We start from the raw sequence: 6,000 nt of genomic DNA, 5'->3' as shown, positions 1-6,000 counted from the left end.
AAGAGGAAGGGAGGCAACTGTGCCTCCGGCTCTTTTGGCATATCAGAAGCATTGTCCTCTGCGTGTCCCACCTGAGGAGGCTGCAAGCAGGGCAGCAGCACCTCGCTGTTGACGTGGCTTACAGAACCGGGTTGTGTGGTCCTGCATGAGAAAATTATGCAGACATCAAACACTTCATGCTCACCTTGTGTTAGCGTCATTTGTGTTAGTCAAAGGCAAGAAATTACATCCGAAAAGGTTTTTCTATCTTGAGTAAGCTTAGCAAAATGTTACCCTATTCCCTGATGCACAGAACATGACGCACAAAACCCCCGGGCTATAAAAGCAAAGGCTGCCAGCCTCTCCTTTGGCGATGCACTATCAGTAGCAGCCCGAAGTTAATCAGAGGGTGTAATCAGCAGGTTAATCAGAGAAGCTGGCTCTGTGAGTTAACATTCAACTAAGGGCAAAGTATTTGCTGAGGCTGTTTCCTCCACTGCTGGGGGAGGGAGGAGGGGAAGAGGAGGCATGTTGGTCCTGGTGAGGATCAGGGAACAGTTTCAAGTACTGGGTCACCCCCGGCCCCAGCCTGGGAAAGTCCTGAAAATCATAGAACTGTGCCAAAAAAAATGCCATTTTGATATGGACCATGCAGTTGGCTTCTTGGGGTAATGAGGGGATTTGGGGGGCAGGTTTCAGTGAAGTGAAAGAGGATGTTGGTCTTGGTAAATACTGACGTGAATTAAAAGATTGTGCTTGATTGATTGCTTTAGGTGAGACTTTTTTAACTGAGTGTGCTTGTCTTTTGAATATTCTGTCTTTCTTAGCATCATTAAAACTATCAAGCTCTTAATTATTTTTATTTTACCCTACTGTTTGTTTTCACCATCGTTAAATTGTGCATACATTCCTTTACACTTGCCGATAGACATTTTCCTGTTGCTCAGGCATCTTGAGCGAGAATTGGATCGCATTCCAGTTTCCTGCATAATGCTTGTCATACAGAATTGCATCCAAAGATAAAGAATGTAAAGCACCGATTATGTCCTACTATTGAAGACCATCCGAGAAAGTTCTAACTTTATGGTAGTTTAGAGTGTATATAATGTACGCAAACCTCTCCCTGTGTAGAAAGGGAAATAACTATTGCCAGTGCATGTCTTCATTCTGCAGTGTAAGTAGGCCATAAAGGCAGTTATTTAAAGAAAGAAATACACAACTGTGTAAGGTGACACAGGCAGGTTGCAGGAACAACCAGAGGCCACAGATGCAATGCAAAGAGCAAATTATTTTTGTCACCTTGCTACCAGGGGATGTGCGAAACAGCACTTAAGCTCCTGGGCAGAGGTCACACAAGCAGAGAATTCAGCCCTTGGTGAAGATCAATGAGCCTGCTCTTTTCAGCCTGTACACAGGGATTCACACAGGCGCAGTTTACCACAGTTTTCTGACATATTCCATCCTCTCACTCAAGACGTGGCTTCTGCTGGGGCCGGCAAAGACGGAGTTGTTCACTTGGGCTTGTGAAGTGTATCACAGAGCAATTTACAGGGTCACATGATAAACAAGTTTAGAAAAAGGAATAAACATACCTCTACAATAATGCTTTAAATCAGGTGTCCTATTCATCTTGTCAAGGAATTAAACATCAAGTAAAAGAATGCCAGGCATTATCAGTTGATTGTTACACTTGCTGCATTAGTCCCAAAGATGTTAAATGTTGTCTTCCATGCTGGCTAGTTCATCAGTTATGTTGAAGCAACACACGCCTTCAAAATCAAAGCAGCTTTTACAGCCACTACCTACTCAGGAAAAAACAAACAAACAAAAAAAAAAAGAACAAGAAACATTAATGTCAAAGTATCTTAGCATAGAATAATTCTGTAATACACCTACCGGGGTTGTCATGCTAATGAAACACATTGCTGAGAGATCTGTCTGCAGCTGCTAATTTCTCCTAAACATTAAAGGCAAATGATTTGGGTACAGTAGAGGCTAAACAAATCTAAGTATTTACATACTGGACTTGTGGAAACAACCTGGGCAGATGCTTGTAGTATAAGATTGCAAAGTGAGATGAGCCAGCCCATGATAGGGATGGAAAACAGGTGTGTCGTCTCCTGCCAGTAATACCAACGTGTTGCTCCAGCTCCTGCAGCTGATATCACTCTGGGTCTGATAACCCAATGGGAGGTAATTACCCACACAGTTGGAGAGCTCCAGCTTGCACTTTTTCAGATCGATCTTCAATATGATGTTGCATTCTCGACACCAATAACACTGTTCCAATGCTGTCTCCTCTAGATAAGGTACAGGTATTTATCGAAGATATCTGAAATTCAAGAACTTGAGATTAACAAAGGATGTAAAATAAGAGGGGAATTCTGGGTACAGAGCCACAAAGCATTCTCTGGAGTTATTATATGAATTTTTACATCTAGATCAATAGGCTACAGTCACAGTTCACAATCCATTAGTGTGGATAATTCCATTTCCCCTGTAGTTAGTCCTGAAACTGTACCCACAGCAGTGTATACATATTGCCACCCCCTAGGTGGGGACAGAGGGCCCATATAATCCACCTGCCAGGTATTCAAGGCCCATCAGCCCCATTTTATCTTTCCCCATAGCCTGCATAATGCTCTGAAATGTAACCGTGTACAAGGAGGGCAATGATGTGCACATGTTTTACAAGTGTATAACAGCAACGGGGCTTGCTTGTGAGCAATGTCCCATGCACACGCAGCATACACTGATCCATGTCCACAAGCTACATGCACAGTTAGAGCTTGAGCGTGCAGTTCAGCAGAGATCGTATTATCTATTATTGTTTTGTGACTTGAGTGAATCATCTTCATTGTGCTCTTCTATTAACCCTTCATAAGGGGAAGCCTCTTCCACAGAAGAGGTGGGGATAAAAGTGCTCCAGTGCCTAAAAATCCCCTGTCCTGGTTTTGTTAAAAACAAGTTTCTCTTTTAGTGAATTTGCCTGTCAGCTAAAGCCTTCATATTAGCTGCATTTTCCTGGAGAACCAGATACATGTTTTGGTAAACCTAGCAATGGAATGCAAACTTATTGATAAGCACGGATGGACATCTCGCGAGAGGAGCAATGAGAAACAAGTGACCAAGAAACTGACCAACTGTGTATAACATTCCATTCACGTGAATACTTTCTATAAAAGTGGAAGATCACGAGGATCTCGGCCCTTTTTTGCCTTTTCCCTTCTGCTTATGGCCGACATTAGGAGAGGACCTTGCTAGTTGTCCCTGCGAACTGAGGCCTAGTGACAGACTGAATCCAGCTCCGGTTGGCTGTAGAGTCCAATCCAGAACTTTGGGTGCTGGTTCTGCAGTTGCTGAGACTTTCAAGATTGGTTTTGTATATTTTGTATTATTTTCTCTATTCTTATTAGTAGCATTAGTAAAACATCTTTAATTTTTTCCCACTCTCTTCTCTCTGTCCTTCTTTCCCTCCTGATCACCTGTGCTGAGCGGGAAGGGGGGAGAGGGAGGGGCAAAAAGGGGGAAGTTGGGGGGAGAGGGAGTTAACAATACATCTGCCAGGGTTTTATTGTCACCCCGCAATCTAAACCCTCAACATCCCCAAAAGGCATATAATTGTTTTACTGAGACTGGCACAGAAATCTGCTGGGTCGTTTGCTGTACCTTATCTGTCATTTCTTTAATCCGTCCATGCCAATCTATTTCTAAAACTAGTACAGTAGCACTAGGGCCCTGTGTTTTAGTCAGGTTATTTGTCTGGCCTTGGTCCTGTTCATGCACTTTCAAAAATTCGGCAGCTGCTTCATTTTCTTGTTGTGACACTGCCATAGTCAATAGATCATCAATATAATGGCAAACAGTAATGACACCCAACCATAGTGCTATATTAGCTAAGAGCATTCAGTGACAAATGGAAGGACTGTGTTTGTAGTCCTGAAGCAATGCTTGGAAATATTAATATATTGCTGTTGTTGACAGGTAAAGGCAAACTGGTCTTGCATTGAGGTGGCAGGCAGGATGGGGAGTTCAGCGTAGTGTTGGCGGTGGGGCTAGGGCTGGTCAGCTTTTTTGCATAAGTATTAACTTTTTCAATCAGCAAAACTCTTCCAATGGCGTGATCCCACCTATTAATAATCACAGAATACTAGCTTGTACAAAATAATTCCACATTTGTTTCCTCATTACCTGAGCTGTGACTCCTTTTGGTTTTGATGGCTTTCCTTTATTCACCATCCAAATAGAGGGTTCCAAAATTACAGCCCAAATTTCTCTCAAGATATTTGCTAGAGTATTACCCGTAGCATCTGTCACTGCTGGTATAGTCACAGGTTTTAGTGAGGCAGGTGCCCCTCTCAAAAGCTGCATTTCAATACTTCTCATCACTGCTACCCCATCTGGACCAGCTCCCATAATCAACACATGAGCCATCCACATCTGCTGCACTAAATTAATAGTTTCCTCCATTGTACACCAATTTCCAAGGGACAACACCAATTCAACAGGTTCAGCATATGCTGTTAAAACTGCTGCACACAACCACCGATATAGCACAGGTTCAATAATATCTTGCCTGTCAGGACCTCTGACATTTTGCAGCTGAGCATATCTCATTGTATCTGATCATCATTGGCTATAGAGCTTAACAAATAATTTTCATTTGCTAAAAAAATTGATAGATGCAGCTTCACTATCCTGAGCTCACAAAATCCATGGCAGTATTCCCTCACCACTCTTCAGCTGAGAGACCTCTAAAGATTCCCTTAACTCTCTCGGAGCATAAGCACATACAGTCTGCCCCCCATGATCTGCTTGTTCCTGCTGCTGCATGATTTGCATGGGGGACTGTGCTCCCACCACCTCCCTACTATTCAAGTCAGAATCAAATTAAAACTCAATATCATAGTCTGAGGAGTCACTCCAAAGATTTCCATCCCACTCCTTGGGCTTCCGAGACCGCTTTGGGGTGAGAGCATGAACCTGAGAACTCAAAAACTTATCTTTACCTATTTATCCCTTTGTTTATTAATATTAGTGACACGTGCTACCAACCGCTCTACATTACCTTGCAGCTCATAGCATCGCTCTGCTCGAACAGGAGCTACTTCTTGCATGATCACCTTTGCATCCTGTAAAAACCCAACCTCCTTTTCAAATTCTCTTATGTAATTTCTCTGTAGTGCCACAACTTCACAGTCAAGCACTCCAAGACCAGTAACTAACAACCATCCCAATCTTCCTGATAACTTGTGAGAAGAATCCACCGCCATTTTCCAAGGGAACATGCACACAGCCATTTCAGTTGCCTGGAGGGTAATCACCACCCACTCACCTGTCTCAGGCAATCCCTCCAGCAAGGCCAGTTAAGCCAGAAAAGCAACCTCAGAGGCACAGGACTTCAAACTGGGCCATCCCAAAGTACAGGGAGTCACTGACACAGCCTCCCCCGTCCCCGACTTTTTTGCAAACCATGGCATGGCTGTTTTTAGAGGCTGCCGACCACATCAAATGTGTAAGCTGATGCAGGCAGGTCGCAGGAACAATCAGAGGCCACAGATGCAACGAGAAGAGCAAAGCAAACCTGTTTTTGTTACCTCTTTAACTGGGGGATCTCTGAAGCAGGACTTAAGCTCTGGGCAGAGGTCGCACAAGAGGAGACGCAGGCACTGCAGAATTCAGCACTCGGTGCAGGTGAATGAGCCAACTCATTTTGGCCTGTGCACGGGGATTCACGGAGGCACAGTTTACCACACTGCTCCGATCTGCAGGAATCTCAAGGACACGTGACAAGGTGCCTTTATGACTTTTTCACAGGCCTGTTAGCCTAAACACAGAGGTTTTACTTGTGATTTGTGTGTTTTTCTACACCCCAGCTGCAGTTGCTTGAGCGTATTTACACTTCTCCTCCTTGCCTGACCTCCCGTTATTCTCATACAGCAGCTCAGCCTTGTAACAAACCTTCTGGCAGCCCCGTTGCTGCGCTCAGCAGAGCTGGCTGTAGCAAGGTGGACAGCAAGC

Source organism: Nesoenas mayeri (genome assembly GCF_963082525.1).
Source record: "Nesoenas mayeri genome assembly, chromosome: 4".
Lineage (NCBI taxonomy): Eukaryota > Metazoa > Chordata > Aves > Columbiformes > Columbidae > Nesoenas > Nesoenas mayeri.
Note: the sequence above shows the minus strand (reverse complement) of the source record.